The 25,310-nt window shown below is 44.9% G+C and overlaps 1 protein-coding gene across 8 annotated transcripts in view; it reads left to right on the top strand.

Moving 5' to 3' along the window:
• MICAL2 (microtubule associated monooxygenase, calponin and LIM domain containing 2) overlaps window positions 1-25,310 on the top strand; it is a 242,343-nt gene that overhangs the window by 54,433 nt on the left and 162,600 nt on the right. The gene's annotated exons all lie outside the window — the stretch shown is intronic.

Below are 25,310 nucleotides of genomic sequence, written 5' to 3'. Positions count from 1 at the left end.
AGAGATATGGAATCTGCAAAGTCAGTCTCACTTAAGGCCACACAACAAGAAGGCAACCTCAATCTCTCTGATTTTAGGGCTTATGCTCTGAAGTCCCTGGAGAGACATAATTAGAGTTGTGCTCCTGTGGGAACAAAGATTTGAGAAAGATCCCCTGACTTTAATTGGCTAAGAAATAGGTCTTTGGTATTTATTACCGTGTTCTCCCTCTCTTCTCTCCCTCTTCACATCTCTGCATTCTCCACCACCCCGTCCCCTTGCTCGGCTCAGGATCACACATAGGTGACATCGGTGAACCTGTGCCTAGCACATCATGTCTCTGATAGTTCTGCATCACCCATCCCCAAATGGGCAGCCAGAAGTCAAGACTTCCCTGGGGGCTGTCAGCCCTGGGCACTGGTCCAGGCTGTATGTTTAGGTTAAAAGCGAATGTGCTGCATTTAGACCTCACAGGAGGTAGCTCAGCCAGAGCCCCTGGAATTCTAGTTGGTGCCAATCCTAGACAAGAGGATTGAACTCTCCATAGAGATCAGAACTGTTGTGTTTTTGTTTTGGTGATGCGGAGCTGTTGAGTCCACCGTGGGATACAGCCACTTTCCCTTGCCCTGGGGAAGACAGCTGCCAAGCTGCTCTGAGCCTGGGACGCACAGACTGTACAGGGTGTAGGAGAGCATTTCATCAGGCGAAGCAGCAGTCATTTTAACCCAGAACATACTAGCCATCCAGGAAGGGCTTGACCATAACCTGCTAAGCTCCAGCCTGACTCAAGGAGAGGAAAGCTTTAAAGAAAGAAGGGGTGGGGACCAGTATCCTAAGTGCCATCTCCGCCCAGCATCTCCTTTCCAGCTGTTGTAGCTTCATGCTTCACTGGGCAGCTCTTCAGAGTTCTAGGAGTGGGAAGCTTTTAACTTACAAAGCATCACCCTTTTCAGTAACCATATATAGTGGTTTCCTTTTTCAAAGGTCCTATGGAAGTTAGGTGGCTAGAGTACAATATGTTTTCTCAAGTAAGATTTTCAGAGCTCTTATTGTATCAGAAAATGCATCACCCCATATACCCAACAGTTCCTAGCTGTTGGGGACTCTCTCGGGGAACTGAGGACAGACCTTCAGAGGGAGTCGGCCAGCAGAGGGATGGAATGAAGGGGTGACCACCAGGAAGATGTCCTTCCAAAAATCACTGGCTGTTTGCCTAGCTTGTCTGGCCAGCCCCTGTTTTACAAGTTTTGATGGCTTGAAGTGGAGGAGTCCGTACATCTGGTGGTTGGCAGGTCATCAGTGATGTCTAAGATATTAAAGCAAAGGGAAAGGACTCATGTCTTTCCTTAGTGATGCTGAGTAGGAGTGGTTCTTGTGCAGGAATTTTTACACCTTTCTCAGGAGGAGGAACAAAGACATCAAATGTGGTGGCCCATCTCATAAAAGCTACCTGTTTCCTGAATTGTAAAAGACCTGTTGGAAAATGTACTCTGTGTACAGAAAAAAGAACTCAAACAAAATATTGCTGTTCTTCAGTTTTGTTTGTGAAATTTGAAATTACTCAAATTTAAAATCAATTACTGGACTGTGGAAATAAAGAAAAATGGTTGTGACTATTAGGCGAATTTATTCACACATTTCAGAAACTCAAACTAACCTAAACAAAACAGGGAGATGATTAACTCACATGAACAGGAAGGTCCAGACACTCAAAGTATTTCCCACCCTCTCTTCTTCCATCTAAATATCTCTTAGATATTTTGCTCCATCTTGGCTCCATTCTTCCCTCCTGCAAACATATTTTCTCCATGTTGCTAGCCTCTTGATCATATCTTGATAGCTCTGTGACTCAAAAGATCTTTGTCTTCCTACTCAATATGGAAAATAAAATCTCAGGCAAGGATTTCAGTTAGCTCACCTTTGGGCCAGTTATTGAGGCCAAAACCAAGGGAGCTGACCACTGTCTTTGGCAGCCCTTTTGAGCATCACATGATTCACGTGAGGGGAAGAACAGGTCCCCAGGGATGGGTGGTGGGAGATAGACAAACACTAGATGTCCTCTCCATGATGAGCAACTGCTTGCTTGCATCCTAGGTATGGTCCAGGCCTCTTCACTTTGGATTCACGTGGATAATGGTAATGATGGGTAATGTTCACTCTAAGAGCCTAGGTCTCCTGGTTGTGAGTCAAGCAGAACACAGAACATGGTCTTCCCTCTCTTCCAACATGAACAGACACTGTCTTGCTCACACATCTCACTTAGGTTTATCCCTTGGTGTAGTAGCTGATGCTGAGCATTAACAAAACAACGAGTGATGGGCATTAGCATGCTTGTAGTTCATCATTAATGCTAAGCCATGTAACACAGATGTGTCAGGTACCAGACATACAGCCAAGCTCCTGCTGAGTCACAGGTAGAGTGGGAATGAATGAAATGCAGCCAGAACTCCCACCTTTGCCCTGATGTGGATGCATCTCAGCACCAGATGGAGTGGATCTAGGCCTCAGTGATTCACAAGCATTAATCAGCCGGTGCCAGGTGCTGTAAGCTCTTCATGCCAGCAGTGTGTGTGTGCGTGTGTGCATATGCGTGCGCTAGTGGTGATGGCAGGGGAAGAATGGTGACCAGGGTCTGTTTGGAGAAGATGACCTCTGGTTCATATGCCGGAGATAGGGAGGAGGACCTGCAAGATCCATAGAGCAGTAGTTTAGGTGCCAGTTGCATAATCTAACTTGGGGTTATTGTTCATTATTGATTATTATTTATGAGGGTTTAGCCAAGCGCTTAGTAATTCTTTCCCTGGGTGTGATCTGTTTGGATAAGAAATGAGCGAACCAAGGAGCAGGCCAAAGAAACTCTTTCAGGACTGATTTTGGCTGTAAATTAGGGTAGTACCCAGATCAAATGCCACATCTGATTGTGCTGTTCCTGGGGAAGACAGCCCCCAAGAAAGTAAAATACATAATTTGGTCTGGGAGTTACTATTGCCACAAAGTCATTGAGTCTGGTTGTTTATTTTATACATACTTTTAATGCTAGAAGGAAGTTGAAAGAAAGTTGTATACAATCTGCATTTGACAGATGACAAACCATGGAGGCTCAGGAAGCTGAAATTGCTTGGTTGAAGCTGCTGCTGCTGCTAAGTCGCTTCAGTCGTGTCCGACTCTGTGCGACCCCATAGTCGGCAGCCCACCAGGCTCCCCCATCCCTGGGATTCTCCAGGCAAGAACACTGGAGTGGGTTGCCATTTCCTTCTTCAGTGCATGAAAGTGAAAAGGGAAAGTGAAGTCGCTCAGTCGTGTCCGACTCTTTGCGACCCCATGGACTGAAGCCTACCAGGTTCCTCCGTCCATGGGATTTTCCAGGCAAGAGTACTGGAGTGGGGTGCCATTGCCTTTTCCAGGGTTTGGATTCTATTTATTGGATTGCTCGTATAGTGTTTTGTTTATTCATTCATTAGGTATTTCTTATACCCTCCACCTTAGTAGGTGTTTGACAGAGGAGATGGTTTGAAAGAGTAGTAAGAAATGGTTCTCACTTGGGCTTTCTATAGAAGGGACAGAAATATCACCATTTCTGCATTTACTCACTTATTTAATCATTTTTGAGGTAAATGATTATTGAAGTGAAGTGAAGTCGCTCAGTCGTGTCCGACTCTTTGCGACCCCAAAGACTGTAGCCTACCAGGCTTCTCAGTCTATGGGATTTTCCAGGCAAGAGTACTGGAGTGGGTTGCCATTTCCTTCTCCAGGGGATCTTCCTGAAATGATTATTAAGCAGCTGCTATGTGCCAGGTACTTATCTAGGCACTAGTCAGTCACTTAAGAGCTTTTTGTCTTTGGGCAACTTACCTAATTCCTTATTCTCAGTAGCAGCCTCTGTAAAATGACAGTGATTCTTCTTCCTTCATGGAATTTTGTGAATATTGAATAAGGTAATCTTTGAAAAGTGTTTAGAATGCTGCCTAATACATGATAAGTGATCAGCTAATGTTTAGCTGTTTATATTATTATTAATATCCTAAGTGATATGAGAGAGTTGTGTATACTGTTCTGCAGGACTATAGAAGAGCAAGTGAGTGGAGTAGTCTGGGAATGCTTCCTGGAAGAAGAGAAATGATTCGGGGTTTGACAGATGAGTAGGAGTTTGCCTGGCTTTATTGAAGGAAGAGCTCAAGGGGACATAAGGCAGAGAAACGTATTCTGGGAAGAGTGGGTTGCTCATGTAATGGGAATGAAGATGCCCATGGGGAGAGGGAAGAGGAGGGGGAGAGCGTGAGAGCAGGATGGATGAATGGCAGGAGACCAGAAGGCCTCCTGGGGCCAGGCTCAGACAGAGGACCTGGAGGATCATTGAGGATGTGTCCCTGATCCCAATCCAGGATTCCTGCTCCTGCCTTCTCGGGGGTGGCTTGGTAATCACAGGTAACCAATTCAGACCAGAAGGCATTTGTACATCACTGCCATAAAAACACGCTTGCAGGAAATGACTCACAGGCTCCTGTCACCAGCAGCCACGGGGCCAGCCTATATAATGAAAACTCTTGGATTATCCTGTGAGAAGGAAATGTCTGTATTTTGGGTCACACCATGCCTTCTGCTCTTGAACATGACCTTTGCCCATCTTTGTGTCTGCACTGACTCCCTGGGGGTGGGTAACCCCGGCCTGGGTAATGCTTGCAGCCCAGCTCATTACAGCGTGATTCCCTAGCTGCCTGAGCAGAGCACAGTAGGAGCAGGGAGGGAGGGAAGGAGAGGTGAAGCTGGGAGGGAAGGCCGCTATATCCTAGATAAGCCTATCTGACATTCCCCACTTCTGAAATCACCCACCAGGGCCCTCAAAGTCTGACTCCGCTGCACCGGCTAGGAATGTCCAGCACTGCTTTGCCTAATGCAGGCATAACCGACAGAGCAGAGGATGGTCCCTGCACTGTGACCTTCTGTGCTGTGTGTGCTGTGCTTAGTCACTCAGTCATGTCTGACTCTTTGCAACACCATGGACTGTAGTCTTCCATGCTCCTCTGTCCATGGGGATTCTCCATGCAAGAAAACTGGAGTGGGTTGCCATGCCCTTCTCCAGGGGATCTTTCTGATTCAGGGATCGAACCCGGGTCTCCCTCATTGCAGGCAGATTCTTCACTGTCTGACCACCAGGAAAGTGCTAGTTGAACAAAAAGCTTCCGTAAACTGTATCTGTCCACTTACCTGCCAGTGGACTATGGCGCTGCCCAAGTAGGCACATCTGCAAGCCTAGATTACCAATCGAGTTCTATGAATCACTACACTTGTCACCACGAAGTGTGACACGCACGAAGTGCACCTCACGAAGTGTGTGGAGTTTGCCTGAGTACATGCATTGAACATGCTATGTGAGATTGAGGAAGTCAATTATCCCAACAATATTAAACTGATATGAAAAAATTCTTTTTTTGGCTGTCTTCATAGGAAGTGGTTAGTCTGGGTTCACTGTGGTTCATTTTACAAATACATTTATAATTAAAGAGTTCTTTGTCTATTTAAGAACCATCTAATTAGTTTTCTTTAATTAAAAAAAGAAATTCAGGACTTCCCTGGTGGTCCAGTGGTTAAGAATCCTCCTGCCAGTGCAGGGGACACAGGATTGATCCTTGGTCCAGGAGGATGTCCCAGAGCAATTAAGCATGTGCACCTGGACTCCTGAGCCCATGAGTACCTTCTCTTGTTGCATGCTCTGCAACAAGAGAAGCCATCATGATAAGAAGCCCAGGCACCACAAATAGAGAGTACCCCCCACTTGCTGCAACTAGAGAAAGCCTGCTTGCAGCAACAAAGATTGAGTGCAGACAAAAATTAAATTTTTTTTAAAATACATGCTCATGATAAAAAAAAAATTAATTCAAGCAGGACAAGACAAGAAAATATACTGGGAAAGGAAATGCCTTTGCCCAGGCCCCCAGGTCTCCTCCCTAGAGGCCACCAGTATGCCACTTCCCAGGCCCCCTTCCTGAAAGTCTCCACTTGTGTGTTTGCGGGCATCCCCCTTCCTCTTATTTAATGGGAAGTTGTTTTTAACATATTTGTTGTGTACCTTTTTTTCACTCAAAAAAAATAAAACATATCTTGGAGATTATTTTATATCAGTACATGGGGAATCTAACCCTTTTATTACTTTCATGGCTTTTTATGGCTTCCCATTTTATGGCTCCATCACAGTTTACTTAACTGCTTAGGTTGTTTCCAGCCTATTGCCATCTTAAACAGTGCTGCAGTACACTTCCTCATATGTACTTTGTATGCACATGAATGTTTGTCTATGGGATACATTGTGAGAATTTCAGAGTCCTCGGGTGTGTGCATTGCATTGACAACGTTATTGGCATCATCGAGTTCTCGGCCATGGAGGTTCTTGCAGTAGACACTCCCAGTAGTGCAGGAGAGTGATAAGAAGGGCCCTGATTGAAAAGGGAGCCACAGTGGGATGCTGCCTAGTTGGATTTCTTTGGCTTGGTTGAGCGGGTATTGGGATGGACACCCTCTAAATCCTGTAGTCTGGGCTGGGTGGCCTTGAATGGGGTCACTGAGTGAAGAGCAGTCTGTAGCAATATGGTCGGGACCGCTGCCACCGCTGGAACAATCACAATGATCTCATTACTGTTACATCCGGCATTTGCATAGTGCTTTATAGTTTCATACACATGACTTCATTAAGAAATTTGCTTTGTAAACGGTGACTGCTCTTTCAAAGAAAAATGAATACAAGAATATGCTTTCCTCTTCAAAATTTCACCAAATAGTGAGAGATTTTACAGCCTTGATCCTTGGAGGATCTGTATTCTTTGTGCTGAGCAGCGGCACCTTCCTGGCCCAGTTAATTTGTTCTCTTTATGATTCAGTTTAAGCTAGTATCACCTCCAGGGAGCCTGCCCCGACCCCCTTTCTACATCTCCCTTCTCTTATTTCATCCCCAATTGAGTTTGGTGCTTCCACGGTCTCCCAACTCTGGTCCCATCACCATCTTGCTGATCAGTGTCCCTTACTGACTGCTTTTTTGGCTCCTCACCACTGTGCGCTCCCTGAGGACAGGAACAAAGACTGGCTCCTCTTTGGGTCTGAAGCACAGCATAGGGCTTGACACAGGGAGGGTGCTCAGGGACTATATGAATGAGCTGTGCAGCTCAAGAAGCTTCTTTCTGCAGTAGTACAAATAGCATACTCAGGGCTTCCCCAATGACTCAGCAGGTAACAAATCCACCTGCAATGCAGGAGACACAGGAGACTCAGGTTCAATCCCTGGGTTGGGAAGATCCTCTGGAGGAGGAAATGGCAACCCACTCCATTATTCTTGCCTGAAAAATCCCATGGACAGAGGAGCCTGATGAGCTACAGTCCATGGAGTCTCAAAGAGTTGGATACAACTGAGCACTCATGCACAAATAGCATACTATTAACATACAGTTCTCTCTGTAGAGCTGTACTGAGTGAGTCCCAGTATATTTCCAAGCCCTGATTGTGGGTTTACAGAAGCCAGGAGCAGCCAATCCCTTATTTTCTTATTCAAACATCTGTCCAGGTTTGCATCTGAGCACCCTCTACCAGGGGTGTGTGATGAGGACCACAGCCTTGTCGGTGCCTTGACTAGTATCTGGCTGTTCATGGAGCTTTCAAGGAGGATGGGGAAGTTAGCCAGTAGGCTTGTTAAACTGAAGGGCTGGGCTTCTTTTTTTCTTGGCAAAAAAGGAAAAACCTCTCACAGTTCCTGGCCCACCCAGGGTTGCACAAGGCCTTAGGGAATCTCTGGCCAGGATTATCCAAATTAATGTGTACCACTGGGCAAGGCAAGAGGAAGCCATGAAACAGTTTCATGCTCTGTTTCCCAGACTGGAAGGTGTCCCCTGACTTCCCTCCTTCCTGCTCATTGGAGGCGCTTGCTCAGCTTTGCTTTTCTTCATAATAAAAAATATCTTGGAGATAAATATATTCCACGGCAAGGGATATATATATATGTCCACTTAAGTGTGAATATATCTGTCTAACTCTTATCAACTAGATGGGGTGCCAGGCTGAATTCAGCCTTCCTGCCTTACTTAGGGCAGGTCCAGGGCGATTCACACTCCCTCTGAATCAGAAATGATTGCACTCAATTGCAAACTCAACTGCAGTGACTTTAAACAAATAGGAGCTTATTTTTTAACCAGCTGTCAGGAGAAAGATGGTGACTGAAAATTCAATGGCTGTATTCTCTGTGATTCTCTGAGCCAGTGCTGTCCAGTAGAAATATAATGTGAGCTACATATGTGATTTAAAATTTTCTAGTATGGTGAAGTTTATTTTAATAATGTTTCACTTAATATATCCATTATATCATTATCTTAACATGTAGTCAATATAAAAATTTATTACTGAGAAATTTTTAAAATTCTTTTTTTGGTATTGAGTCTCTGAAATCCTATGTGTTTTACAGCTCAGCTCAATTCAGACTAGCCACAGTTGAAATGCTCAATAGCCTCATGTGACTAATGGCTCTTGAATTGGATAGTGCAGCTCTAGGCTTTTCCTCATACTTGTTACCTTGTAGTTGCAAGGTAGCTGCTGCCATATATCCAGCCATCATGTCTGCTTTTGAGGCAGGAAGAAGGTAGAAGGGACTGCTGTAGCTGCATGCATTGCTTTATCACATAGACAAAAGTCTTTCCAGAAACCCTACTATTAATAAAATGTAAGCTCCATGGGGGCAGGAGTTTTTGTCTGCATAATCTCTGCTGATTTTCCAGCACCTAGAATAGTAACTAATGAATAGTACCTATTTGTCACAGATTGAGTTCTGCAAAAGCAGATGCTTAGAAGCTACTTGGAGTGTAAGATGTTCATTAGTAATCAATACCTGTGAAAGGAATGGGGGAGAGAAGCAGGATTGGGCAGAAGAAGTTGAACTGTACAAGAGAATCATATGCCTGCGGGTTTAGGCAGCTGAATCTTTTCTTACTTGGCCTTTCAGCCAGTGAGTTTTGCAGGAGACAGGATTGGGAGGCCTCAATTGATATAGGAGGTCAGCTGTGAGCTACCAACCCTCTCTATGACATGTTCAACACATACACCAATACAAATAGTGTATTTTAGAACATGTGTAGTTATAGATTTGTATACTTAAGGGTTGGAAAGCAGAGACATTACTCTGCTGACAGAGATCAGTATAGTCAAGGCTATGGTCTTCCCAGTGTTCATGTACGATTGTGAGAGCTGGACCATAAAGACGGTAGAACGCCAAAGAACTTATGCCTCGAACTGTGGTGCTGGAGAAGACTACTAAAAGACCCTTGGACAGCAAGGAGATCAAACCAGTCAATCTTAAGGGAGATCAACCCTGTATTATCACTGGAAGGACTGATGCTGAAGCTAAAGCTCCAGTATTTTGGTCATCTGATGCTAACAGACAACTCATTGGAAAAGTCCCTGGTGCTGGGAAAGATTGAGGGCAGAAGAAGAGGGTGTCAGAGGATGAGATGGCTGTATAGCATCACCAATGCAATGAATATGAACTTGGGCAAACTCCAGGAGATGTTGAGGGACCAGGAGGCCTGGCGTACTGCAGTCCATGAGGTCTCAGAGAGTCAGACATGACTGGGCGACTGAACAACAACAATAATACTTAAGGGGAGTAAGTTTTAAATTTAATAGTATATACATGAATAGTATATAGTATATACAGTACATATATATAGTATATACATGAATATATTATATATTAAATTATATTACAGAAAAAACTATTTACCTTAAACTTCTATGCAGTATCTTGGGAAGAAAACCCAACTGTGTTCTAACTACAGAGCCTTCAACAGTATGGAACATGTTTCACTGCCACCTGGCTTACCCTGCACCTCCTCTTATGCATCACAGTCTTAAGAGATATAAATATAGGGTAGCAAACCTCACCAATGGTTTGTCCATGGGGATTCAGCAGTGGGAGGATTTTATTCTCAGATCTTTCTCCAGGGAGAACTGTCTAAATTTGAGGAACACACCTGGAAAATTCTCTGCGTCCAAATCTGCAGAAGTCCGGGAAAGTTTCTTCGCCCCTTCTAGTTAGCGAGCCAATGGTTACCATATAGCTGAGCATTGTTCTCTCTGCCTTAAAGCATTCTCTTCCATTTTCTCCTTCTCTCTTATTCTGTTTCCGTCTCTGTTTCTCTCTTTGGTATTCCTAATGTTTACCTTTTTGACTGTGGTAAAATATGTATAACATAAAATTTGTCATTTTGATCATTTTAAGTATGTGAATCTGTGGCATTACATTCTCAATGTTATACAACCATCGCCATTTTCTACTTCGAAAATTTTTCACTGCCCCAGATAAAATCTCTGAACTCTTCAGCAATAACTTTCTACTCCCTGCTTCCCCCTAGCCCTTAGTAACCTCTAAACTACTTTCTGTTTCTATAAATTTTCCTATTCTAGGTATTTCATGTAAATGGAATAATATTTGTAATATTTGTCTTTTTGTATATGGCTTATTTCACTTAGTATAATATTTTCAAGGTTCAGCCAAGTGGTATACCAAGTATCAGAACTTTAATCCTTTCTTTTCCCAACTTTAGTAATATCTTTTATTTAATCCAATTTATAAAAATATTCTAAAATGTCTCTATAAAAGTTATTAATAGGATATTTTAGATTTTTGTACTATGACCTTGAACTCTGGTGTATATTTACTCTACTAACATATCTCAGTTTGGATGCTAAATTTTAATCAGAAATACTTAATCCATATTTAGATTTCATAATATTTACAGTTAAAAAAGTAGATTTATGTGTCCAAGTTATTTCAATCGTACTTTGTTTTCCAGTAACTGAATTGAATTTGGGTTTATTTTTTAACTGCGGTAAAATACATGATATTAATTTTACTATTTTAATCATTTCTCAGTATACAGCATTTACATTGTCATTGAGCCAATACACCATTCATCTCTCAATTTTTTTTCATCATCCCAGACTGAAGCTCTACATATTAAACAATAATTTCCTTCTCTCCCCTCTCCCCAACTCCTGGCACTTCCATTCTACTTTCTGTCTCTGCAATTTGGCTACTCTGGGTACCTTATATAAGTGGAATCATACATATTTGTCCTTTTGTGACTGGCTTATTTTACTTAGCATAGTGTCCTCAGGGTTCATGCATGTTGTAGCACGTGTCAGAATTTCTTTCATTTTCAAGGCAGAATAATATTTTGTTATATGCAGATACTACATTTTGTTTATCCATTCATCCCTCGATGGACTTGAGTTGCTTCTATCTTTCACCTATTGTGAATGATGCTGCCATGAACCTTGGCATACAGTATCAGCTTAAGTTCCTATTTCCAGTTCTTTGGGGCATATACCTAGGAGTAGGTTGTATGGTAATTTGTGTTTAACTTTTTGAGTGTGTGTGTGTGAGCATGCTCAATCACTCAGTCATGTCCAACTCTTTGTGACCTCATAGACTGTAGCCCGCCAGACTCCTTTATCCATTGTATTTTCCAGGCAAGAGTACGGAAGTAGGTTGCCATTTCCTACTCCAAGGGATCTTCCTGGCCCAGGGGTTGAACCTATGTCTTCTGCATTGGCAGGCAGATTCTTTACCATGTGTCACATGGGAAGCCCACTTAACTTTTTGAGGAACCACTAAACAATTTCTTCTTACTCTTGTTTTAAAATTGCCATCCTTGAGTTAAAAATTTCACGTTTATTAATTCATTCAAAAAACCATTTGAAATGCCTGCTACATGCCAGGCATCAGGGTTACAGCAGTAAAGAGAACAGATAAAATCCCTGTCCTCCTGGAGTTTACCTTCTTCTCTGAGAAAGACAGACAACAAATAAATACATGTGGCCCAAGTGTGCATACATGTGTGCATGTGCTGGTGGTGGTAAATGCTACAGAGAAAAAACAAGGTGAGGCAGTGTGGGTCCCCAAGTAGAGGTGGGTTGCTGTTTTATATTGGATGTGCTAGGAAGGCTTCTGTGAGATGGTGACATTTAAGCAGAGACCTGAAGGAAGTGAGCATGTGGCTCTTAGAGGAAACAGAGTTCTGGACAAAGGGAACAGTGATGCTGACAAGCAAACGTGCTCAGCATATTCTCAAAATAACAGGGAAACCTTTGTGACTAGAAAGAGTCAGGCTGATATGGACAGGCACAGGTCCAGGAAGGGAATGAGGTGAGGAGGTCCAGATTGCATGGACCTTGTAAAACCCCTGGAGGTGGATGAGCAGAGTCACATGATCCTCATGGAAGGACTTGTGAAACCCTGGAGATGGAGAAAGCAAAGGTGGACTAGAGCCTCTCCCTCTGTGAATAACAGCTATCTCAGGCCTAAGGAATTTATTGCATCCTTTGCCCATCCTGTCTTAGAAGAGCTGTCTGCTCTTTTATTACAGATCAGCACATCAGGGACAGGCTGGGACCAGTCTTGCTGCCCAGGTGAGGGCAGACTTGGTGATACTTTGCCAACAAAGGTCCATATAGTCAAAGCTGTGGTTTTTCCAGTAGTCATGTATGGATGTGAGAGTTGGACCATAAAGAAGACTGAGTGCCGAAGAATTGATGCCTTTTAACTGTGGTGCAGGAGAAGACTCTTGAGAGTCTCTTGGACTGCAGGGAGATCAAACCAGTCAATCCTAAAGGAAATCAATCCTGAGTATTCATTAGAAGGATTGATGCTGAAGCTGAAGCTCCAATACTTTGGCCACCTGATGCAGAGTCAACTCATTAGAAAAGGCCCTGACAATGGGATAGATTGAAGGCAGGAGGAGAAGGGGATAACAGAGGACGAGGTGGTTGGATGGCATCATTGACTCAATGAACATGAATTTGAGCAAGCTCCAGGAGATGGTGAAGGACAGGGAAGGCTAGCATGCTCTAGTCCATGGGGTTGCAAACAGTCGGACACGACTGAGTGACTAAACAACAATTGAAATGTCTTCCTGGAAGGGAAAAAATCCTCCTGAACATCCACAGCAACTAACACTACCCCCAGGGATTGAACCCAGGTCTCCCGCATTGGAGGTAGGTGCTTTAACCTCTGAGCCACCAGGGAAGCCCCCAGAAGGAGTAGATCCATTAATTTAGTCTTGCCTCACTCATTTAGTGATTGCTGAGTGCTACTCCTCGGGCACCGGAGAGGAGAGGTGAAGACAGCAGAGAAGGCCCCTGCAATTGTGCCGCTTTCTGTCTGGCCCAGCAGAGAACAGAAACACACACAAACAATCTTGTCACCTCTTCTTACTGAGGACGTAAATAGGGCATTATGACAGAGAGAAGCAGGAAGGGTAACTGATTCTAGACAGCATGTTGTTTTTGTTCAGTCACTAGGTCGTGTCCTACTGTTTATCCCCATGGGCTGCAGCACCCCAGGCTTCCCTGTCCTCCACTATCTCCCGGAGTTTGCTCAAGTTCATGTCCATTGAGTTGGTGATGCCATCCAACCATAGCTGCTTATCTCAAGCAAGACAAGGTATTATAGATGACATTTAAGCTTAGACCTCCAAGTAGGAAGCAGCTAGCTGGCAAAGAGCTGGCTATTCAGAGAGGACAACAAGTGCAAAGGCCCTGAGCTGAGAAAGCTCTTGGCCAGCTGGAAGAGGCAGCAAGGCAGCCAAGAGGGGGCTGGAGGGGAGAGAGTGGAGGGGAGTGTGGTAGCAGGTAAGATTGGGGGTTGGGTCGACAGGAGATAGATCACTGAAAGGGCTTTCATGTGGTCCATTCTAACAAGTTTAGGTTTTATTTTCTCCTTGAATACCAGCTCCACTGCTTGCTAAGTAGTATGACCTCGCCTCTTGGAGCCTCTATTTGTTCATTTGTGAAATGGGAATAATAATAGTTATGTCCTAGGACTGGGGTGACTATTATACACAAATGAACATAAAGCATTTAAGTGCTTGATAGCTGTTAATTGCCTCCTCTCCTCGAAACTGTCCTATTGGATTTGTGACACAATTTTTCAGACACATTTTAAAAAAAATCATCCTCATGCTCTTTCTCCTTTTCTGTAGTACATGCTCAGTGTCCTCCAAGGGCTTGTCTCTGACACCTGCTTCTGCTGGGTGTGCTTCCTAGGGGAAACCTCAGTTACATTCATCTGTCACCCCTCCCTCCCCCATGAGGGCTACTCTCTACTTTTTGTATCCCTGGGCCTACATGTCTCTTGAGCCCCATGAGCCCACTTAGGTATTAAGACATCTTCAGGATGTCCTTTGGGCACCTTTAAACACCATTGACCATCTTCTTTATGAAACTTGTTTCTCTCCTTCTTTTTCTCTAAATCTTGAAGGCTCAAAACCATACCAACATCTTGGCTTCTGTCTGCTTTCTGCTCCCAGTTGTCGGGTTCTGCTGCACCTTCCTTTGCAATTTTATTCATGTCTGTCCCCTTCTCTCTATTTCCATTGACAACACTTTGGTGGGGGTAGCAATCTCTTACCCAAGTGATGGCATTTATTGTGTCCGAAGTCTCTTTTGCCTTTTCCTCCCATCCAGACCAGCTGCTGATCCCCACAGAATTGTCCTTCCAAAGCACGGCTCTGACTGTGGCTCTCTGCTCTCATTCCCGGCTCCCCAATGCCTTGCACCGCAGTTTCCCCTCCAGCCTGGCCTGGTGTCCTGTTTGGTCAACCTGTCTCCTACTTCATATTCCAGAACTCCCTTCTCACATGCCCCATGCTGGCTCTACTCCCTCTTTGCTCTCAGCCTCATGTCCCCCCTGCCTCTGGCCAGCCTTTGAGCGCTTCAGTCCAGCCTCGGAGCACCCCTTCCTTGGAGACCTTGGTCTCTGTGGCTCCAGCAGCCTCCTCCCACCTTCCCCTTGGCAACCCATCCCCAGGGCCACACCTTGGAGTTTGATTCACCTAAATCCTCCTTTGAAAAGCTCCTCTCTAAGGAAATGGCAGCCCACTCCAGTATTCTTGCCTGGAAAATCCCATGGACAGTGGAGTCTGGTAGACTACTGTCCATGGAGTCGCAAAGAGTCGGACACAACTGAGCGACTTCACTTTCACAAACCACAGCTCTGAGTGGTTGCTTCTCTCGCTGTGTTACTCTCTCAAAATCTGCTGCTAACCTGCCATCCTTTCTTTTCTGCCCATTTGTCAACCTAGCCTCCCCTGACCGTCACTTTCTTACTCAGCCTGGAGCCTGTGCTGTCTTTGCAGTCATGTTCAGAAGCTCCTCAAAGCCCCGACTTCAGGCCGGCCTCACCTTGGGAAATCTGACTCTCGCTCTGCCCCATCCACAAAGCTGCCAGGTTCCACTGGAGAAAGTAGCAGAGCCCGACCAGCTGATCTTGGTACCAAGTTGTGAGAACTCAGTTCTGAGCATCTTTGTGCTGCCAGGACTGTGTTTTAAGAAAGTCTAGCCAGTTTCTGTCCAAGTTTTCCCCAGCCTTTATCGCCTTCTCTACCCTTCAGTCCCTTACTTAAGCAGCTGTCCTGCTTCTCAGGAAAACTGGTATCATCAGCTCTGTTTCTTCTTTTCTTTCTCTCAACCTAATTTCTGGGCAAGATAATCTCTATACTCCTTGCTCCCTGGCTTCACCTTCTTCTCATTCCCAACCTGCTGTAACCTGACTTCATTCCACTGTACCAGTAGAGATGCTTTTTTTTGGTGTTATGGGGGCCTCAGAGTTATCCAAGACCATGGCTGCCTTTGCATCCTTGTCTACTTGGCCTCTTTCTGACACTGGACATGGCAGATCATTATCTCCCTGAAACTCCTCTCCTTAGAGAGGCAACTAATTGTAGCCCATGAGCTCTGGTCCTTGAGGGAGGGGAGAATATAGGTTATGCTTCTTTACAAGAAATTGTAAACCTGAGTATTGACAGGTCCAAACTCCCCTGTTTTTTCATATTTTTTGGCAAGAAGGCTTTCCATAAAGAGCACATCATTGACTTTTTCTGCTGCTGAGCTCAGCAACAGGTGGAGTGGCATGGATTTATGATGCCTTCTTGTGCTGCAGGAGCCTCTTGTCTTTTTCCCTTATAGATTTACTTCAGGGCTCCAGGTCATATCAAATGACACCGTTCGCTAGAATTTAGCCATACGTCACAACACTACAAAGCTTTTCCACTTGCAAAGCAATTTTGCATCCAGTATCTCATTGGATTCTGACAATAACTCTATGGGGGTAATCAGGGCTGGCATGATCACCCAGACTTTACAGATGAGGAAACTAAGGCTTAATTGGGATAAAGGACTTACCTAAAATTTCACAGGGATAAATGTAAGAATGCAAGAATGTTCAAAACCAGCAGGCCCAGATGTTGTTGCCAGTTGTTTGAGGACTTCAATACAGACTGACCGTGACCCTCAGAAAGATGTAAAATCCATTGTGTCTCCAACCACATAATTTCTTCAATGCTTAGTATTGGGTGTTAAGGATACAAGGATGGCTCAGATATTCTTACTTTTATTTTCAAAAGAAATTTTACCTGAAACATTTAAGGTGGACAGCAGCATTACTTAGTATTTATGAATTTAGAACTTCACATTTTAATGTTTGCTTATTAAAAGGGTCTCAGTTAATATGCTGATACCATGAAGCTCTTTTGATGGATGTATTAGTTTGAAATTCAAGGGTAAGTATGGTGTTTTTGTTTAGTTGCTCAGTTGTGTCTGACTCTTTGTGACCCCATGGACTGTAGCACGCCAGGTTTCCCTGTCCTTCACCATCTCCTGGAGCTTGCTCAAACTCATGTCCATTGAATTGGTGATGCCATCCAATCATCTTGTCCTTTAGCATCCCCTTCTCCTCCTGCCCTCAATCTTTCCCAGCATCAGGGTCTTTTCTAATGAATTGGCTCTTTGCATCAGGTGGCTGAGCTTCAGCTTCAGCATCAGTCCTTCTAATGAATATTCAGGATTGATTTCCTTTAGGATTGACTCGTTTGACCTCCTTGCAATCCAAGAGACTCTCAAGAGCCTTCTCCAACACTGCAGCTCAAAAGCATCAAGTTCTTCGGCATTCAGCCTTTTTTATGGTCCAACTCTCACATCCGTACATGACTACTGGAAAAACCTTAAGTGTGGTACTCACAGCCTTATATCATATTTAGCATCTAATTTATTTTGCCTTATTTACACAGATTTAAAATAGGGTTTCAAGTAAAAGTTTTTTAACAGCTTGTTTTGCAATCTCTCCAATCGCAGTAATCTAGAAACTTGACATATAGTAGGTAGACACATCCAATTTGCTTTAAGACTCAACTGTGAAACTGAAATTTTCTACTCTGTAGAATGAAGGTATATTTACCTTGTTCAAAGAGTTGTAAATAGGAAATGGTTTACCATAACAGGGGGCTGCAACCTTGTAAACCTTCAGCAAATGGTCACTGTTACTGTTCTGCCCTACAGCTTTAAGGGAAGGGTTGACACTGTCTCACATGATAAGGAGTCATAGCAGTGCTTGTGTGGTATGGGTTTTGTTTGTTTTTTGTAGTTGCATCCTTTTTCTCTCTTTTTTCTTAGAGCAGTTTTTGGTTCACAGCAAAATTGAAGGAAAGGCATAGAGATTTCCCGTATACTCCCTATACCCACACATGCATAGCATCCCCACGATCAATAGTCATCCATAGTGATTATGACATCATAGCCACCCAAAGTCTGTAGTTCTCCTTAGGGTTCATTCACAGTGTTATACACTCTGTGGGTTTGGGCAAACATATATGATTGTGTATCTCTTTACTGCTCTAAAACTCCTCAGTGCTCCATCCATTCTTCCTGCCTTTTCACCCCAGCCCCCTGACTCTCCTGGCAACCACTAATCTTTTTTACTGTCTTCACAGTTTTTTGACTTTTTTTTTTCAGAAGGTCTTATAGTTGGAATCACATAGTAGGTAGCCTTTTAACAGTGGCTTCTTTCACTTAGTGATATGCATAAGGTGCCTACATACCTTTTCACGGCTTGATAGTTCACTTCTTTTGGTGCTGAATAATACTCCATTGTCTGGATATACCACAGTTTATTATGTACCATTCGCGTACTGAAAAACATCTTATTTGCTTCCAAGTTTTGCAATGATGAAAAAACTGCTATAAACATTCATATGCAGGTTTTTGGACATAAACTTTCTTCTTCTTTGAGTAAATACCAAGGAACTTGATTTCAGGATTGTATGGTAAGAGTGTGTTTAGTTTTGTAAGAAACTGATAAACTGTCTTTCACAGTGGCTGTACCCTTTTTCATTCATTCCTATCAGCAATGAATGGGCGTTCCTGGTGCTCCACACGCTCACCAGCATTTGATGTTGTCAGTGTTCTGGATTCTGGCCATTCTGATAGATACGCGTTTGCAGTTCCCTGATGGCATATGAGGTGGAACATCTTTTCATATGCTTGTTTTCCTTCTGTACTGTTATGAGTTTTTTTTTATCTTTAGGAATCTGTGAACTTGGAAGGCAGGGGCAGGGGGAATCCTTATTTTCACTAACGTCTAACTGAAAAGTAGCATTTCTCCCATTCGCGAGTGTGGTGGCAAACCTTTGTTAGGAGTGCCTGTGATTTGTCACCCATAGAAATCACAGATATTTATCCTTACAGTTGTAGATATCTCAATCTCTGGTTTACACATCACTATTTGGAAATTATTTAAAGCCTTAGACCTGCAGCTAAGTCTAAGGTCATCATTATTTAATAATATGAGATATGTTAAGTGTGTTAACATTTTATCTCATGCATTTAAAGATTGAGAAAGTTTTCATAAACTTCAGTGTTTTGCCGAAGTAACCCAGGGCACAGACATGGTCAAGGGCCCCTCGGCTGATGTCACAGACCAGGGAACTAGGGACGAAGAGCTGTGTGAGGCCTGCCTGTGTGCAGCCAGTGTGGGGAGGGTATGCTAGGAAGAGCCTGGGGCAGGACCTGAGTCAAATCTCTGCTTCTTCATTTAGTTTACAACCCTGGGCCAATTACTTGAGTGGTTTGATTCCCAATGTCCTTATCTGGAAAGCAGCGATATTAAAACATACTTTACTGGCTTTAACAGGCAAAGAATCATTTCTTGCACATTGGAAGTCTTCAAGAATGTAAATTTCCCTCTCCCTTCCTCCTTGCTCTGTTTCCTTTTGTGTGACATGAGAGGTCTCAGTAGAAATCGTCTCTGAGTTCTCTCTCAAATTTGTTGTTATCCTGAATCTTATAATCAAGGCAAACCAGGTGGTCCATTGCTGTGGAGTCAGAGCTGGTGTCTTCGTGCCCCTGGCACTGCCAGTCTCCATTCCTGGAGCAGCGGGGAGTACCAGCATCCTCAGACCTTTCCCGCCCTTCCGCTCTCCACCTGGGCTTTCCCTGGCTCCCCTCCAGGCTGAGCTCATGGGTTGGGAATGCGTAGGCCGAGCTGCTCCCTGAGTGCCTGAGAGAGGGCCGTTGGTGTAACGTGTTCTAAGAGCATTCTCTCCACCTCATGTCTGGGACAGCTGATAGCAGACCTGGGAAATCCATTAATCAACATCCTCGGTGGCTCAGCAGACCTCACTCTCCCTGCTTGGCCATCTGTTGTTTCAAGCTGGCTGTTCTTAGATGGAAAAAATGTAGCCTATTGTTGTCTTGGTGAGAAGGTGCTAAGGTGACAAAATGCTTCTCTGTATAGGAAGTTAGGAGTAGGGGGAAAGATGGCTCGATGCCATCGTGGAACCATATCCTGCTCCTTTTTTTTTCCTTAATTAGGCTCTGAATTAAAAAAAGGGTTTGTTGTTCCTGGGTTCAGATGACACGTAATTGTGGTTTTTTTCTTTCGGTTGTTGAACTGCCCTGGGCCTTGGAACCATGTTCTATTCCAATTCAGTTTTCAGAATAGGTGAAAACATGGTGTACCTGGCGAATTGCTGCGCTATTCCTTAAGACAATTGCTAGAATCTTGGCCCAGTGGGCAACCATTTGGAGCCGAGCCGGGGAGGACCGTCATCCCTACTCTGCATGTTCTTCTCCCTGTTCCAGACCTGATATGGAGCCTCCACTCCAGTTCTGAGCCCAGAACTAACCACCTCTGCTCTGCCTCGACCTGCAAGAGAATTGAGATGGAGTTTCTGAGACTGAGCTGAGCCAGTCTGATGTGTCTTGTCTCTTAAATATCACTGGGAAGATTCTGGCTGGGGACTGTTGAAGTGAGAGGGAGCACATAGGAGAGTTAGGTATACCAAGGGCTCCACTGAGATAGACAGCCCTCCAGGCTCTCACTTCTTTATGCCAAGAAGTAAGGTAGTGGTGTGCGTGTGGTGCTGTGCCTGGACAGCCTGGTCTTTGAGTTCAGATCAAGCTGGGTTTGCATCTTGGTTTAGCTGTGTGACCTTCAGTCTCAACTTAACCTCTCTGGCCCTCCATTTCCTCAGTTGTAACCCGGGGATTATAATAGTACTCAGGTCGCAGGGTGATTGTGAGACCTACATAAATAATATATGAGGAGCATTTAGAACAGAGTAAGGTTATTACCTTGGTCATTATTACTGTTTGTCAAGGTGAACGGGATCTGGACAGGGGGGTCGTTTATCCCTGACTGCCTCCCTGCCCTGGAGCTGCTTCTTGTTCACCCTTCCCCCAGTGGTTAAGTGTGGGTGTCTGTGTCCCAGAGGAGGGAGGGCTCCTCTAAGGACCCTAACCACTGGCATTATAGCCCATAGAGACTGCAGAGTTGGTGATCCCGGCTTCTCTGAAATTCCAGCCCAGGAGTGGTGAACTAGGGACGGTGCCAGCCTGCAGTCTGTCTGCAGGGCACCTAGCTCCTGAATGTCCTGCCCTATTGTCTGTCTCATAGAATGTCTGATATTTGGGTTTTGTGATAAAATTGGCCTCTCTGAGAGGTTTCGCAAATAGATTCCAGACGTTGTAGTAAACCAAGCCTTTCTGTATTTTTACCAACACAAGAAGGAGCTTGGGGGAATGACTTCACAGATTCCTCTCATCAGTCTGCTGGGAAGGGGGGGTGGGGTGGTGTTCACTTTGGTAGTTAACAGCAACAATGGTAACTAACCCATAGTAGGTTAGTTAGTTGAATTCTGCCATCAAGCCTCAGGAGTTGGTGAGGTTATTTCCCATCTCTCAGCCTCTAGGTGCTGAGAACCTCTCCAGTTCACTGAATCTCCTGAATCTCATTCCTTGGGAGTTCCCATAGCAGGAGGGGAGAATGCAAGGCTTCACATAGTCTAGAGAGTCATCAAAAGACTAATGTCCTTAGGAAGGGCTCCTCACCTACCACCCCCAAGGCTGCTGCTGCTAAGTCACTTCAGTCGTGTCCGACTCTGCGACCCCATGGACGGCAGCCCACTAGGCTCCACCATCCCTGGGATTCTCCAGGCAAGAACACTGGAGTGGGTTGCCATTTCCTTCTCCAACGTGTGAAAGTGAAAAGTGAAAGTGAAGTTGCTCAGTCTTGTCCGACTAGTAGCGACCCCATGGACTGTAGCCCACCAGGCTCCTCTGTCCATGGGATTTTCTAGGCAAGAGTACTGGAGTGGCTTGCCATTGCCTTCTCCGACCCCCAAGGCACCTCCTATTTATACAAGGCTCACAGCAGTGATTAGCTTCTGTTGAATGCATACATATATTTGGGGTCAGGATGGCAGGGTTCTAGAGGCTGGAGATAAAGCAGTGAGCACTCGAGAAATGGTAACTGCTAGAATAAAAACCATTGCTATTATCATGAGCTATAGAGAATAGTAAAGAAATAGCCTCACTTCCCTGGTTCAAGAGAACATTCCCACATGGCCCACACTCTTTCCCTCTTGTTCTAAGGCTCTCATGCTTCCTTTCGATCCAGATGACAGAGGCTGGTCATCTCTGAACCTCCCGCTGCTGTGCTGGCCAGGGTGGGGGGCAGGGCTGGGGCTGAGCCTCCTGGCAGCTCTCTGATGTGTGCAAATGTTACAGGTACTAACTCCATGGAGGAGCACATTGAGGCCAGAGGAGACCAGGGCACCGAAGTGCAGGAGACTCTTGGTCTCAGTGCTAGTTCTTAGTGTTCTTGACTGCACAGCCATGCTCAACTCTCCCTGGGGAGGCCGTGAGGATCGCCCAGCCCATATAGTGTGTTTAAAGGAGAAGCTGTGGGGCATCTGAGAGCCTGGGAGAGACTGCATGACACCCCTCTTCCCTGACAGGCTTCCTCTAAACTGCTTCAACCCCAACTGCTTGAACCCCAACCCCTACCTCTGGTCATGTTTCTAAACCACCACCAAAGACTTGGACATTCTGCGACTTCTTCAGGGTATCCCAGGTGATTCCAAGGCACATAGTGGGTGCTTAGCACAGGAGCCCTGGAACTAAAAGGTGGACCCAGTGGCTCTGAGTGGGAACCCAGTTCCTGGCACTGTTAGAGGTTTCCTTTCTTCTTTACTTAGGAGGGAAGTGGAAGTCCTCAAGTCAGCAGCAGGGGGAGGCTCTCCTTTATGGGATTAACTGGGGTCTATCCGACTCTGTGTGACCCCATAGATGGCAGCTGACCAGGCTCCGCCGTCCCTGGGATTCTCTTGCCTGGAGAATTCTCTTGCCTGGAGAATCCCAGGGACGCCGGAGCCTAGTCGGCTGCCATCTATGGGGTCGCACAGAGTCGGACACGACTGAAGCGACTTAGCAGCAGCAGCAGCACTTTTGCTGGAAACTGTGGCAAGCAGTGAAGAGGTCTCAAACGCTTACAAACTGGGTTTTGTAAAACAGACAAGACCTTGCCAACACAGAGTTGAAGCAGAAGTTAGACATGGCTTTTTGGAAGATGGGTTGGGGGTGGGAGGTATTTAGTTGAATGAGAATTCTGAGACTAGAAAGAACACTGTAGGTAGGTCCATAAGTTTGTCTGGAGGACAATGTAAAAGGAAACACCCAGTCACCTCAACCAGTTGTTTATAATAACAACTATCATTCGTAAAAATACTTTATAATTTATAAAACTCTTTTCACATGTACTGCATGTGTGTGTAGATACTATATATAATCTTCCCCTTTAAGGTTATTGAACATACACATACCTTTCTGCCTGTTACATAGTGGAAAGAACCCAGATTGCCTTGCAGTCTCTGGGCCTCAGTTTACCCATCTGCAAAATGAAGGTGACAGCCTCAATTGGGAACTTTGGTATAGGGATGTGCCTCTCACCAGCTCGGTTCTGTGTTGGAATGTGGAGAACAGGAACTGGTTGGCTCTGAGAGTGCTAGGCATTTAGGGGTGCCTGGTACAGTTGATGGGAACCTGGGCATCAGCTAAGGGGATATTCTCTTCTGGAGCTGCCCACTCAGAAGGGGGCATCTGCCTCTTCCTAGAGGCAGACAAGAGAGGCTCAGGACCCAAGGTCCAGGGGCAGCTGGGCTGTGTACCCAGGCTGCCCTCTTATACCTCCTCAAGGTGGTCTGATGGGGTCCATAAAAATCCACTGCCATAGGAGTTCTCATCAGGTGGAGCCACTGAGGGGTGAGTAGTGATACTCCCCAGAGAATGTGAGAGACCAGTAATGACCAGCGCACAACCCTGACTCCGAGAGTGGAGATGGACAGCACTTCCCTGCTCTCCACCCGAGGCTGGAGCAGGGGTATCAACTCTGCTATCTCCTTTTGCTCTCCTCCACAGCCGGGCAGTGTGGGGGGCACGGAATCCAGGTCCCCTGGTTCCTTTGTTTGTATTCCTCTGTCCCGTTCCTGCTCCATTTATCTTCCTCCTTCCGCTCTTTAATCCCATGGAGCTGTTCGCTTTATCATTGTAAAGAGTTTTTTGTTTCTTGTTCCATGTATAAAACATTGATGAGCTAGCTGTTTTCAGATTCAAGGAGGGACCATCTCTAAATCTTATTTTTGAATTACGTGCTTCAGGTTTTTATAATTTTTTTTCTTTAAATAATTAGTGGCGCATCCTAGCTCTGGCCCTTTCCAGCCGTGTGGTCCTGTGTCTCCGTCCATACAGTGGGGATGGTAATGCCCCTGTCAGGATAGCAGTGGCCAATTGAGTGAATAAATCAAGTCTAGACAGCCACGAGCCCTCAGCCCTTCCATTTGAATTGCCCCCAAAGATATGTTGATCATTACTGAGTGGTTCCAGGCAAGGGCCTTGGTTTTTCTGCATCTGACTGAAGACTGACTCAGACGCTGTGGTTTAGAGGGCTTTGTTTCAGCGGTTACTTGGGCTGGAATCAGCCCTGTGTCAGCAGCTGCTGGTAGAGGTGACTGGGCGTTTCCGATTACAGATGAGTTGGCTGTCTCTGTCTTACTCCTTGGGCGGCTGCCTCCCTGGAAGCCAGTTTCTCCACTGTCTGTGTGGGTGGGCGTCCCAGGACCCCCTCCCTGGGCGCTCTCTGGTTTCCCTTCCACCTCTCTTAAACAGGTGTCTGCCTCCACGCCCACGTGCCCCGCCCCATCCCCTGGAGTAGGTGGGCTGCTGGTGGGCAGGGGCAGTTCTCAGAGGTGAAAGGGAAAGCGTGCGCTGCCAGCATCTGCATTCTGCCCTCTGACCACTGTTCAGCGTTGCCTTTGGTCCCTCTGTCTCCGCCGTTCATAAATGTGGGTGAGGGAGCCTCTTCTTTCCTCTAGATCTGTGTTGTCCAGTATGCGGTACCACTAGCCACATGGCTTGGGCGCTTGAAATGTGGCAAGTCCGAACTGAAACGTGCTCTAAGTGTAAAATATGAACCTGATTTCAAAGACTGAGTATGGAAAAAAAAAGATTGTATAATAACTTATTGCTTTTTATATGAATTACATATTGAAATGATAATATTTTAGACATATTGAACTAAATTACAGTATTAAAATTAATTTTATCTTTTTCAAAAAAAGTGTGGCTACCTGAAAATTTAAAATTACATGCATGGCTTACATTATATTTCTGTTGCAGTGGTTCTTAACTGGTGGTGATTTTGCCTTCTCTCTAATTAATTAGCAATATTTAGAGACGTTTTTGATTGTCATGCTCAGGGGGAAGCAGGATCTAGTTGGGAGAGGCCAGGAATGCTGCTGAACAGCCTGTAATTCATAGGACAGTTCCTCACCCCCCAACTATAAAATAAATGATGCAGCCTACATGTCCATCGTACCGAAGTTGAGAAACCCAGTTCTACTGGACACTTTCACTTTGGATGAAGTAGTCTTCTCTTATGGGCAATGACCCCAAAATTACAGGCCCTGCGGCCTAACAGCATAAATTGTTGGAGTTAAGAGACCTGAGACTCTGGCCATTTCTGAGTATCCATTTCCTAATCTGTAAAATAAGCATAAGAATATCTGCTTTACAAGTTTCTAGTTAGGAGTAAATGAGATTGACTTGTACCATACCTGATATTTAGTAAACTTCTACTAAATAGAAGTTATTATTGTCATTAAAAAAACATGTATCTTTTACTCTGTGTATCA

The sequence above is a fragment of the Moschus berezovskii genome, chromosome 14 (genome assembly GCF_049115385.1).
Source record: "Moschus berezovskii isolate FMDL1 chromosome 14, NW_MosBer_1.0, whole genome shotgun sequence".
NCBI lineage: Eukaryota > Metazoa > Chordata > Mammalia > Artiodactyla > Moschidae > Moschus > Moschus berezovskii.
This window is presented reverse-complemented; position numbering and strand designations above follow the sequence as displayed.